The 14,594-nt window shown below is 34.7% G+C and overlaps 1 protein-coding gene across 1 annotated transcript in view; it reads right to left on the bottom strand.

Moving 5' to 3' along the window:
- BMPR1A (bone morphogenetic protein receptor type 1A) overlaps positions 1-14,594 on the bottom strand; it is a 143,573-nt gene that overhangs the window by 65,892 nt on the left and 63,087 nt on the right. The window contains exon 2 of the mRNA XM_039872299.1: positions 7,504-7,618. The gene's annotated coding sequence lies outside the window, so the exon portion shown is untranslated. The remainder of the gene's footprint in view (positions 1-7,503; positions 7,619-14,594) is intronic.

Here is a 14,594-nt window from a genome sequence, read left to right as displayed (position 1 = left end):
ATCAAAATTAAGGAGCTGCCCAACTGGATACCAATGTGAAATATCGCCCCCAAAGGCACTGTCGGATCATTTCAAAGAGGTTACTACCAGTATGACAACAAGTATGTCAGTGTGAAGAATGGAAGCATTCCTGGGTTTCTATGGTGCTGGCACTGACATGCTTTTCAACTCCCACTTTTCTTACAAAGAACTCAAACATGAATGGCTACACAGAAACCACCAAAGAGGGCCCAGCATGAAAGGTATACTCTGCATTCCTCACTATGACCTTCTTTGCCCTGCACCTTTCCTTGAAGAATTCAATCTTTGCTGAATCATTTTATATACTAATTGAAAGATGACTAGTACATTTAAAAAATTGAAAAATTTTTAAAAGATGAGACTGGGTGATTCAGAAGGCTGCCAGTTTGGGATTAGGACCTATAGGAGAAGAGGTTCTCAGCAGATCAAGCTCCAGTGCAAGCTGCCCTGGTGCTCAGACTCAACAGACTCAAAGGTACTATAGATATCTGTGGAAGACAGGGATGCTGTGTATATTCTCTGCCAGGTACTCATAGGTGAGTTGCAGCACAGACCTCTAGGTTTTCTGAAGCAAGAACATGCCTTCTATAACACTGTATAAAAAATGTAGCTTCTGGCCTGATATTGGACCTAGTACAGAATTTGACCATGGAACATCAAAGGTTTTGTGACCAGCACTACCCATCATGATCTACCAAGTCACAAGGTCACATGGAGAAGCAATCTATTGTATGATGGAAATGGTAATATTTATAATAAGGTCTAGGCAGGTCCAGAAGGCTCTAGTAAACTACAAGAGGTGGCCCAGAACCTCATGTCACCTACCCTTATCACACTGGCTTTACTTCTGCTCACACCGATGACTTAATGGTAGGTTCCTGGTGACTGATGATAAAAAAGAAAAACCTGGGGCCTGGTTAACATATACGAGTCAAAAATAAACTGCTATTGCTCTACAGTCCTACACAGATGGCTCTGAAAGACAATGATGATGTACAAATTCTCTCAGTGGGTATGATGAGGAGAGGAGTGACAAGAGAAAAAAAAACATGAACTCCTTGGGAGTGGTGAATGGTCTGGCTGATTGGTTAGTGGGTAGAAGCAGCAAAACTAGAAAATAAGAGATAAGGAATCTGGAGAACAGTCATATTAATGGCACAAAGTGCCAATCTTTATGTGTTTTGTTAATGCCCACTACAACGCACCAACAACAGAGACATTTAACTACATCCCAACTACAGTTGGAATGACTTATCAGTGGATGTCAGCCAGCTTCTGCTCTCTGCCACTTTGACTGCTTGACCAACAGGGCCATGAATGGAGAAACCACAGTGACAGAGGGGAAGCCTTTACACAGGCCAATGGCATGGGCTTCTTATAAAGGTGACCTAATTACTGCTACTGTAGAATGCCCACTGAACATGTAGGTGCAGAACTGACACTTACTCTAAATATGGGTTTGCCTTCTCTGCCACAGTATATCCCGTTGCTAGCACCACTATCCCAAGGTTTATAGAATATCTCCTGGGGAACATCAGGATTAGCTGCAACAGTGGGGACTACAGCTATCCCACTAATCCTCCTGTTTTAGAGATTTATTTTAGCAATTATAACTAGCCACCACTCTGAATGGTAAGTGACAGAATAGATTTAAGGGAACATGAGGTAATCTAAGTAATAAAAGGTGTGATACACTTGTGGTACTCTGCAACATATCCTCTCATTATAGCTACCTTTTCTCATTACAGCCAAGGCAGACAGTTCTATGTACTGTCCAACAGCATCTGACATCCACTATGAACCAAAGCTGTTCTGTACTATTCCTCAGGGTTTTCTCTAAACCTAAAGAAAACTGCTCAGCATGAGGACAACCACAAAAATGTGAGAGTTAAAAGCTCTGGGAGCAACCTTCAATTAACGAAAGGAAAATGTCCCAAGCTCCCTGTCCTTTGGTGGGACAATAGTGAGGTGCATTCAGAGGGCCCCAGAGTAATTGAATCCCAGTTCCCCATAGTAATAACTAGCTCATTAACACCATATGTAAATTTACTCTCCTCTGTCAACTGTCTCATTTTTGCTTCTTTGGATCTCCTTCCAAATGAACTACGCAGTCATAAGTCCTTTTCTCAGGCTCCACTTTCAAAGGAACTCAAACTAAGAAGTGGAACAGACAAGACTCAAAATGAAGTAACTTGGCTCCACTGTCCATGCATTTAACAAGAGTATGTTGCCTCTTTAAAGTAGTAGAATGTGGTGCTGTATATCAGAGGCCGCTGACTCCTAGGCCACACAGCAAGAGGTAAGAAGCAGGCAAGCAAGTGAAACATCATCTGTATTTGCAGCCGATCCCAGCACTAACATCGCAGTCTCAGCTTCACTTCAGGTCCTCAGGCGTGAACTGCAAAGATGAAGGATCTAGGTTGCATGCTCCTTATTAGACTCTAATGCCTGAGGATCTGAGGTGGAGCCAAGGCAGTGATGCTAGTGCACTGGGGAGCGGCTGCAAATACAGATTAACATTAGCAAAGGTCTGACTAAACAAAGACCATAATAAATCAACTGCTAGCAGACTCATATCAAAACTCTATGAGTGAGAGGCAAAAGACAATTAAGCTGCATCTAGTGGCAGGCTTTAGCAGCAACTGAGTTGATGTACTTCAATTGTACAGCTGCATTTGGTGGCATCTGATTCTGCATTATGGTGAGCTGTATAATTATTTCATTATATATTACAATGTAATGATAACAGAAATAAAATGCACAATAAATGTAATGCGTTTAAATCATCCCAACTCCATCCCTCAACACACACACACATACACCGTCCATGGAAAAATTGTCTTCAACAAAACCAATCCCTGGTGCCAAAAAGGATGGGGACTGCTGCTGTATACTATGGGATACTAAATGTAAGTAAGAAGCAATGAACAAGTGTACACACAGCAACATGGAGAGATTTTTAACTTTGCAGTATTAAAGAAAACAGTGAAAAAAAGGGCAGATTATTTGTAGCGAAAACCTAATTAAATCAATCACATGCACACACGCACGCACGCACGCACGCACACACACACACTATATGTTCTATAAGGATACATTCATTCAAAGACATATAGCAAACAAATTAGATTGGTTTCCTATGGCAGGAAGAGATGAAAATGGGAGCTGATATCAAGAATAAAGGAGATAAATCAATGAGGGGCCTTATAATGAACGAAGATAGTAATTTTACTGCTATAAACTCTAAAAGCCTGATTAACTCAAGTTTCTGAACCACAGTTCAAAACAGAGAGAGAAAACAAAGGGAGCATACTGCTACTACCTTAAATGGAAAAGTCAGTATTACTTGTCATAAATAGGTTATAAAAATAAATATATAACTATAAAAAAAAAATTAAATTCGTCAGTATACTACCTTTTTCTGAACACCCCAGTAGTACACACTCCACACTTTAGGAAACATTGTTGTGACTATTCTGAGATAAGAATGATACAGGGGATCTTTACACACACACACACACACACACACACACACACACACACACACACACACACAAATATAAATATTAATTTATATTAATTTGAGAGCTTAACTGGATTTATGTTAGAGAGGAAATAACTTGATAAAAGCCTTTTTCTTAACATGAAAGCTTTCCTTCCTCAATAATGTAATGTTTTCCAGTTTTACATAATGTATAATTAGGACACAGTTACTACTTTATTTTCAATATACAGTGGTGGACTGTTTCTACTATTTCTAAATATTGCACAGCCCTAAATTAGTCATGAATTAAGAGTTGAAAAGAACTTTAATAAAAGTATCAAAACTAGCTAGTTTTATATAATGAGGTAACTTATTATAACCTCACTATAAGGTATTTCTCCAAGGACATTACTATATTAACGTTTATTTGTTAATGTGGAACGATCAAATTCTGCTTAATGGATTTCTTCGCAGGTCCCTATTCATTTAGTCATAATTCTATTAAAATAAGATACCAACCTTCATTAAGAGGTTGAAAAAGTATTTCTACAACTTTACCTGTAGAAATACTTTTAAACGTTCTTAAACTTTACTAAGTCTTACACGGCATTTAAAACTATAGCAAAAGAGCTAAATATGAACAGAAGAGTATTTACTTCTTTAAAAAGTACTCTTCTAAAAGAGGCAATACTTTGATTTTTTTTCATAGTATCTCCATTTCAATATGCTAAGGCTTGAAAAATAATGTACAAAACTATTTGTTGTATATAAACTAATGAAGAGACAACAACACAGTATAACAACAATTTTAATACTTCTTTAAATTTAGAAAATTCAGATCCAACTGGATTTGAAGAATTATTTGTTTGCTATTAATGATGTCAACATTATTCCTACTATTCAGATTAAAAATGTAGATATAATCATCTCTATCCAAATTCTAGTCATAAATTCCTTCTATCCAAATTCTATTGAGATTAAAAATGTAGATATAATCATCTCTATCCAAATTCTAGTCACAAATTCCTTCTATCCAAATTCTAGTCATAAATTCCTTCTTCCTTCATAATACCTATTCCATTTAATCTTTCTTTTCTATTTCCACTATTACCACTCTGATTAAATTCTGATTACCTCATGCCTAACTAATGTTATGATTTTCTAAGCTTCCTGATTCCTCACTCCATTTCTCTAATGATATATTTTTATACATCGCTACTAGTGTAACTTCCCTAAAATATAATTTTCTTTTTGCCACACATCCTACCCTCACCAAGACCTCTACAATACTCCTATGGAAATACACATTTTCTATTAATCAGCTTTTCTAGAACTATTTTTTAATTCTTTCTTACCTATCCAAATTCTACTTACTTTTCAAGACCAGCTCAAATAACCCCTTTATTTGTACTTATCAGAGGTAACCCTGACTAGAAGTAATAATTTACTTCTTTGGCATTCATCACTTTCACCTAGCAATGATTGGCTATCATTACTCATATTACATATATACCTTACCGATGAGACTATAAACAGAGCATTCTTCCTTTGTGACTTGCTGTTACATAGTTTAACAGAGACTAATAAAAGTAATATCCTGTAGAACAAAAAAATAAGTGCTCTGCGACCTTCAACTAGGATAGAACTCTTAAGAGTCAAAGAAACAGAGATCAGAAAGGACCTTAGGGATTAACTGGCCCTGGATAGATTTTTAAATATTGACAGGCCTTCCACAAGAGAGAAAAAGAGAAAAAAGCATGCCAGGAGGAAAGAATAACATGAATAGAGAGGAGAGAAAATATAGGGTAATTTCAAGTCTTTAAATAACCAATGCTTAAAGGTTTTCATAGGTATGTTGATCCCTATCTTAATCAAGAGCCTCATTATTTTTTGCTTGAAACAATTAAGAATATCCTAATTGTCTCTCTGCTGCTGGTGTCTCCTCCTTTCCAAACTATCATTCATATCACCACTAGATTAATTTTAACAAAATACAATTATGATAAAAAATGCCTGTTAAAATTTTTCAAAGATGGCCAATTACTCAAAAAAAAAAAAAAAAAAATCTGAACTTCTAACCAGGACATTCAAAGTTCTTCATATCAAGATCTCTTTCAGCTTTGTCCCTCGATCCCTCTCCTACATAATGAATTCAAACCATACAAAATGATTTCTTCTGTCTTTTGTACATTCTACACATTTCGAGCTTCCTCTACTTATGCCGGGCTCTGTGCATGAAATTCTCTTGCCTCCCAAATTCCACTCAGCAATCTTCTACTCATCTTCTAAGACTACTCAAATGTCATTTTCTATAAGAAGCCTCTCTGATAATTCTCTCCTCTAACAATGTTGGTGGAGCCTTTCTAGGTGATGCCGATACATTTTTTTCAATTTTATATAGCATTTTCCTGATTGCACTTGAATTAACTGTTTGCATACTCATCTCTACATAGTCTTTGGGACCAAAGCAAGAAATGTTTTGTGTTCTCAGTGCCTAACACAGTGCCTGGGATATAGCAAGTATGTTTAGTAAGTGATTAAAGGGAGGAAGAAATGAATGGATACAGGCAAAGGTGTCACTCAGTGTTACCCCATTGATAGGCTTTACTAGAGGAGTTTGTCCTTACTCTGGCAGGCTAACAAAGAGTCACTGACAGTACATGCAGAGGGAAACAGAGTGAGGAGAGGGACAAAGTTAGGAGAGTCCTGAAACATTTCAGGTGAAATGTAATATAAAGACCTGAACGTGGATGGCAATGGGGGGATTAGAAAAGAGATGATAAAAACATTCATGATACATTATAGAGGTAAAATAGATAGGACTTGATCTCTTAACTAAGAAAGAGTAGGAAGGAAAAGATTCTACACTGAGACATTGAGTGCTGTTAACAAAGAGGTCCAGTAACAAAAGTAGGAACACTGGATATGAACCAAGCAGTTGAAAATATGGGTTTGAAGCTCAGAGAAAGTGTCACAAATGAGATATAAAATTGAAAAAATCATTTTAGAGGTAACTGTTGAAATTATGAAATTAGGAAAGCCAAAGGAAAAAAGCAGAAGAATTTCAAAGATAAAACCTTGGGGAACGTCATCATTTAAGAGTAGGAAGAGAAAGAAAAGAAATTATGAATGAATAATTAAAGAAGTAGAATTAGGAGAGCACAGGGTCACAGACACTAAAAGAATTTCAAGAAAAGAAAAATGGCAACTACTACAGTGATCAAAGAGTATGAAACCTAATAAAGACAATTAGAAACTCATGAGTATTTTTCAAAAGAGCAAATACAGCAGTTTGGCAGGGGAAGAAAAAAGATGCTATAAGGAAGTAGAAACAGTGAGCAAAGGCTACTATTTCATGAGGAAAAAGTATAAACTACTTCATAAAACAGTATGTCCTATTTTTTAAAAATATAGATCCCTCAAGAATTCAAACCTTTTACCTGTAATTTGAGTCTCTAAATGGACCCGAAAATAATAAAAGTGATTTCTCTGTACATATTGTTTTAAAATGGCTTTTTCTCTCCTATCCCAAGTCTTATTGCTTTATTTAAAGAAGTGCCTACTTCTTTAAATAAATTCTTTCTCCAAAGATCTGTTACCAAATAAGGTAACAGTTTTATTCTAAATTCTAAAATGTGTGAATGGTTCAAAATAATGTAAACATTCAGTTTAATATAATCTTAAATTCTAAACTCTGCTGAGTCATCTTTAGAGGGAAGAAATAAATATATACATTATTTAATGCTCATTTTCTACAATTAGAGTATAGAAAGTGTTATTAGTAATAAATGAATACTTTTTACCCCTGAAGAGGTTCAACATTATTAGGAGAGAAGAATATATTAGAACTACCTAAGATTCATAAGGAAAGTGATTAAAGAAACTAAAACTAAAGTTGTAACCATGATTTAGAAGAATTATTTTCAGTTGTTAAGAAGTGAAAATTTTCATATTATTCTAATTATGATTCTAATTATTTTCTTACGTCTTTTCCTTACCTCAGAGATGTGGCTAGATAAAACTGGACTTCCAATTTTCTCCAAACAGCTTTGACCTATGCTTCCATCTCATGAATTCCAAGACAGTATTAAACTGATGCATATTTTCATAAATCTGTTAAGAAAAAAAAAATATTTCAGAATGAAAGAACACTTATTTGTCAGAATAATGCATGTAGAAGCAATACGAAAAATTTATCATGTGTAAAACTATACATTTTCAATGTAAAGTCAGTGAAAAGTTCTACAATATTTTAGAAACCTATCAGTTTACCATTTTCCCAACCTCTGCCCAAAGAAGTTCCCCATTTTGAGTATTTTCAACTTTACAAAGGTAATACTTGTGTGGAAAAAATTACTAACATGTAAAATTTCTGCATTAGCTCAGGCTATTGAAAAAGAATCACATCTCAAATTGAAAAGAACAGGAACAACTAGAAGCAGCACTAAAATCTACAATTCTACTACATTCAGATTCCTACTTAGGCAAAAATGTATTTGAACACCAAGCTAGTATCCCTATTTTCACTTTTTATCACAAAGTCTCAATAAGCAGTTTTAATTTCAGCAAACTTCTACCTCGAATATTAGAATTGTGAAGGTCAAAAATTGCACTGCTTGGTCTAAGTTCATGGGATAGGTTTCAACTATGGCACTAATGCCATTAGTACCCAACTATACTAAGAGATACTGTTCATAAATCTAAAAGCTGGAAACCATTACAATTTTTAATTTAGTTAAAGACAGGTTTGCTGTTTACTTAGATATCTTAAAAATAATTTCTTCATCTGTGTCTTTTAACTAAAACTTCAAATAGCAAAGTATTCTCTTATTTAAAAAGGAAAAAGTTTAAGCTGTATGAACATTACCTATGTCCCATTGCAAGGTCAAAGTGCCTTTGTCTTTAAGTCCATTTATGAAGTATCATGTGTGTTACACTAAGGTTTAATAGTCTTGGCAATAATGACTAAACTGGGGCAACCTGAAAGGGTCTAACATATCAGATAGCAGCCTTTCTTAAAGTCAAGAATCCCCACTCAGCAGACAGGCTGCCATCGGACCATGCTAAATCTCTCATGGTCCAACAAAAGACAGGCTGATCTCGAAAGCAATTAGTAACACTCTGTCTGCATTTAGGAGCCTTTAACAGTCTTCTCAATGTACTAGTTACCTACAATTTAACCTAATCCTTAACATTTTTCAGGATACTCATATGACTATAAAACTCAGACCATCATTCAGAAAAAATGAGAGAGATCAGGGATGGAGACTTGGTGTTTAGCTTCCCCCCCCCACCCCCACCTGAGAAGTTCACAGTCTTAAAAGGTTTGCTTATAGTAGTCAAAAAATAAATACATTGTTTCCATTTTAGAAATGACATACAGATTTTCTTCTAAAGCCATTCTTTGCCAACAATTCTATTCTTCCCTAAGGGTATGTGTGGAAGAAAGGTAGGGAAACAATCTGATTAACGTCTCCTTATTAAGGTTAAAATAGTCCATCAAAGTGACTATGTTTAAAAACATATGGCCTGAAAAGTATCTTAACATAATAAAGGCCATCTATGACAAACCCTTAGCCAACATTAGACTTAATGGTGAAAAACGAAAAAATTTTCAAGATCAAGAACAAGACGAGGCTGTCCACTATTGCCACTCTTATTCAAAATAACATTGGAGGTCCTAGCAAGTGCAACCAGACAAGAGAAAGATAAAAAAGGCAACCAAAAAGGAAACGAAGAAGTCAAACTGTCACTATTTGAGGATGACATAATTCTCTATATAGAAAACCCTAAAGACTCCACAAGAACACTACTAGAAACAATAAGCAAATACAGTAAAGTCTCTGGATACAAAATCAATGTTCAAAAATCCATAGCATTCCTATACTCTAACAATGAAGTGTCAGAAAAAATGGAAAAAATAATTCCTTTTGCAATTGCAACAAAAAAAATAAAATACCTAGGAATAACTCTAATGAAACATGTTTTGAAAGACCCATATGATGAAAACTACAAGACCCTATTAAAAGAAATCGAAGAAAATACAAAGAAATGGAAAGATATTCCGTGTTCCTCGACTGGAAGAATCAACATAGTTAAGATGACCATATTACCTAAAACATTATACAGATTTAATGCAACCTCCATCAAAATCCAATCGGCATTTTTTAAAGAAATAGAACAAAATATCATCAGATTTGTATGGAAGCACAAAAGACCCCAAATTGCCAAAGCCATCCTGAGAAAAAAGAATGAGGCTGGAGGCATCACTCTACCCGACTTCAAATTAGACTACAAAGCGACAGTAAGCAAAATGGCATGGTATTGGCAGCAAACAGACACACAGACCAGTGGAACAGAATCAAGAGTCCAGAAGTAAACCCATATTTATATGGGCAAATAATTTTCAACAAAAGCACCAAAAATATACAGTGGAGAAAGGAAAGCCTCTTCAATAAGTGGTACTGGGAAAACTAGAAAGCCACTTGCAAAAGAATGAAACTAGACTGTTGTCTATCACCAACACCAAAATGAACTCAAAACGGATTAAGGAACTGAATATAAGACCTGAAACAATAAAATGCATAGAAGAAAACATAGGACTGAAACTCATGGACCTTGGACTTAAAGAGGATTTTATGAATTTGACCTCAAAGACAAGGGAAGAGCGAGCAAAAATAAATGAATGGGACTACATCAAACTAAAAAGCTTCTGCCCAGCAAAAGAAACAGTCAACAAGGTAAAGAGACAACCATCGAATGCGAAAATATATTTGCAAGCAACACCTCCAATAAGGGCCTAATATCCAAAATATACAAAGAAGTCATATGACTCAATAACAACAAATAAACAAGTGATCCAATCAAATAATGGGCAGAGGACCTGAACAGACACTTCTCCCTAGAGGACATACAAATGGCCAACAAATATATGAAAAGATGCTCAACATCGCTAGCTATCAGGGAAATGCAAATCAAAACCACAATGAGATACCATCTCATACCTGTTAGAATAGCTATAATCAACAGGACAAGTAATAAAAAATTTTGGAGAGGTTGTGGACAAACAGGAACCCTCATACACTGCTTGTGGGACTGCAAATTAGTACAGCCACTATGGAAAGTGGTATGGAGGTTCCTCAAAAAACTAAGAATTGACCTACCAAATGATCCAGCAATCCCTCTTCTGGGTATTTGCTCCAAAGACTTGAAAACTCGTATCTATAAAGATATTTGCACACCAATGTTCATAGCAGCATTATTCACGGTGGCCAGGACATGGAAGCAACCGAAGTGCCCTACGATAGATGACTGGCTAAAGAAGCTGTGGTATATACATACAATGGAATATTACTCAGCCATAAGAAAAGATGAAATATTGCCATTTGTGACAACATCGATGGAACTTGAGATGATCATGCTAAGCAAAATAAACCAGACAAAAAGTTAAAAATCACATGATATCACTTATATGTGGGATATAAACCTAAAAGCAACAAATGCGCAGGACAAACAGAGACTCATGGACATGCACTATAGACTAGTGGTTACCAAAGGACTATAGAGTAGTGGTTACTAGTGGGTGGGTGAGGGAGAGAAGTAGATGGAGTGGTGAACACACAATAGAATATACAGATGTCAAATGATAATGTACACCTGAAAATTATATGACTGTATTAACCAATGTTACCCCAATAAACAATTTAAATGTGTGTGTGTGTGTGTGTGTGTGTGTGTGTGTGTGTATATATATATACACACACATACAGCCTAATTCTAATTCTACCAGATATTTCCAATGGATCAAATAAATAAAATTAACATGCAAACCACTTACCAACCATTGTTTATTATAACACTATTTATTACTGTCTCCTTAGTGTGAAAAAAACAAGTTTCAAACTTTAAGAAAAATGTTCAAATATACAGCCTTCAAAGTCGAAGGCCCTGAATCATCTACTCTTCCTCCATTCTTTCATGTATACAAATACATGACAAAACATAAAGTTCAGAAAACCTTTCTAAAGACTGAATTTAAGACCAGTTAAGGAAAATCAAGTGAGGTTTGACTTCATTACTAAGAGGTAATAAAAGACCAAAAAAAGGACAGATGTGCTTCACAGTGAAGTACAGGTCTGCAAATCAATTCTTATATACTAAAAATTGTTAATAAAGTTTTCCTTAACTTTGTAATATAGTGTTATGGTCCTATAAAGTCCTATAAGTATGATCAAAATACGTACTTGCATAGAAACAGGATTTACATAGGCAAATGTTCCCAACAACTTTAATTACTTAACTTATAAGGTAGTTTACCACAAGCTTTTAGCACTTCGAACTTGTATTTAACAACCACAATGGATCTAAACACTAAACAAATAATAAAATGTTTACCAAAGATTTTATGTCTTAAATTTAAGCCTGTAAGTTCTAAACACATTAAGGGAAAGATAATTGTTTTAAAAACACATCAGAGCTTTTAAATAACTCAATTAATGAAAACCAAACCTTTCTAGACATATTCTAATATTTTATAATTCAGAGCTAACATTAGCATTTCCTCAGTATCCACAAATGTGAAAAGTTCATTTTAACCACACATTGCCTTTACAAAACATCATCTTTTGCCATCAAAATGTACATACTCTTTTTGGTTTTCAAAGTTATTAAAGTGGTTAAATCTTAAACCACTGAGGTAGAGGGAGCGGGGAGGTTGATGGGGTAAGGGTAAGGGGTTGAATATGTGATGACAGAAAGAAATCTAACTGTGGGCAGTGAACACACAATGTAATATATATACATATTACAATGTATATATATATATTACAATGTATATATACATATATTATAATGTGTGTGTGTGTGTGTGTGTGTATATATGCGCCTGACTGTTGAATTGTATACCTGAAACTTAGTGGATTTCATTAACTAATGTCACCATAATAAAAATAAATAAAGTAAAAACAAAACAAAACAAAAAAAACACTGAGGTACTTTAAAGATCAATAACAGGGGTGCTTTAAAGAACTCTTCAGTGACAAATATCAATTGTGGATAGTACAGCTATCTTTGGCTCTGAGGTGTTAGAAAATAACCCATTAACTTCTATATTATAAAATTTAATTTATAGAAGAGCATGAATATGCTTTTGATAAATATACTAACACAAAACTTAAAATTACTTTTGAGTTTGTAACAAATGTCAAAAGTAGATTTCTTAGTATTCACAAAATTAGCAATACTGACTATATTTTTTCCTTCCACCAATTCAAATTTCCTCTTCATTTTTCCTTAGCCCCCAAAAAGCACCCACACATACTGTACAAATATTGCTATAAACACTACAGCTGCATTCATGTGGCCATTTAAAAAAAATCAGAACCAAATTATAAAATGTTTCACAAAACATTTCAGTTGGGCTCTTAAACTAAAGGTATTATTATTAAAACCTTTGGTATATTAACTGGAAAATTCAAACATTATGCTTCAGAAAAAAATACAGTTTTGGATGTAAGTAACTCAAATGAACAGTATAACATGCACTGCTATAATAAAGCATGTAACCACATAACACAGAAAGGGAGGGTCGACTTATGAATGGGTTGTGTTCTAAATGTTGAAAAAGTTCATTTATAAATTGAATATAAGCTGGATTTTGAAATTCAAGATGCCTTTCTCATAAAACCAAAGATATAAATGTTATTAAACCCATAATACAAATGACCTCCGGTACACAATTCTATCACAGCATTCTTCTGCTTAAGAATACTTCCACACCAAACTGTAAGTTTCTTGTAAGCTGCTATATCCTAGATTCTAATAGTAGATGACAAAGAGTAGGATTTTAACAAGTATTAGCTGATCTGAAGTACTGAATAGCAACTAGTCTTCTAGAAAACTTTACCTATCTGAACTAAAGCAGAAAACCAAAAGGTAAGGGAAAAAGTTTCTTCCAAGAGAGATATGAAGGGGGAAAAAAAAAAAAAGCTTAACACCAGGGTTAGAATGCTCTGGTCTAAGTCAGTTGTGGTCATTTCCATTCCCCTTGCCAACGAGCGGTTTAGCAATAAGCATCTGATGTAATTCTGGCCAATAAGACAAGAGACTTAAGTTTGCTAGGGAACTTCTGGGAAAGGATTTCCTAGCTGATGAAAAAAGACACCCAAATGAAAATATCCATTTTCCCTAGGCAACTCTGGGTTTGAATTTGTCAAGCAGAACTATGGCAGCCGTCTTAGGAGCAAGAAGGAGACAGCCTAAGAAGACAACTTAACAGATAAAGAATGGCAGCATTAAAAGATGTAAAGAACCTGGATCTTTGGTGATGTTTTTATGATTGAATGAATTAATCTTAAACCATCTTGGATCTTTTTATTATATTAAACATCTTACTAAGCAATTTTCAATCACCAAAAGTAACCCACTCAAAACATCAATTTAAGAATAGATACACCACTAAAATTAATATGGAACCATAAAAGATCCCAAACAGCCACAGCAATCTTGAGAAAGTACAAAGTTAGAGGTATCACACTACCTGATGTTGAACTATACTAGAAGGCTACAGTAATCAAAACGGCATGGCACTAGCATAAAAACAGATACATTAATCAATGGAACAGAAGAGAAAGCCCAAAAATCCACATCTATATGCTCATTTAATATATGACAAAGGTAGCAAGAATATACAATGGGGTAAGATAGTTTCTTCAATAAATGGTGCTGGTAAAATTGGACAGATATATGCAAAAAAAAAGAAAAGAAACTGGACCACCTTCTTATACCATATACAGAATAAACTTAAAATGGATTAAAGACTTAAATGTAAAATCCAAAACCATAAAATTTCTAGAAGAAAACACAGGCAGTAAACTCTCTGATACTGCTATTAGTAATTTCTTTTTGGATATATCTCCTTGGCCAAAGAAAACAAAAGAAAAAATAAACAAATGGGACCACATCAAACTAAAAAGTTTTTGCACAGTAAAAGAAACCATTAAGAAAACAAAAAGACAACCTACTAAATGGGAGAAGATATATGCTTATGATAGATGTGGTAAGGGGTTAATATCCAAAATATATAAAGAAC

Source organism: Pteropus medius, unplaced genomic scaffold, assembly GCF_902729225.1.
Source record: "Pteropus medius unplaced genomic scaffold, Ma_sr-lr_union100, whole genome shotgun sequence".
NCBI lineage: Eukaryota > Metazoa > Chordata > Mammalia > Chiroptera > Pteropodidae > Pteropus > Pteropus medius.
The sequence above is the reverse complement of the archived record's forward strand: the minus strand, read 5'-3'. Positions and strand labels throughout refer to the sequence as shown.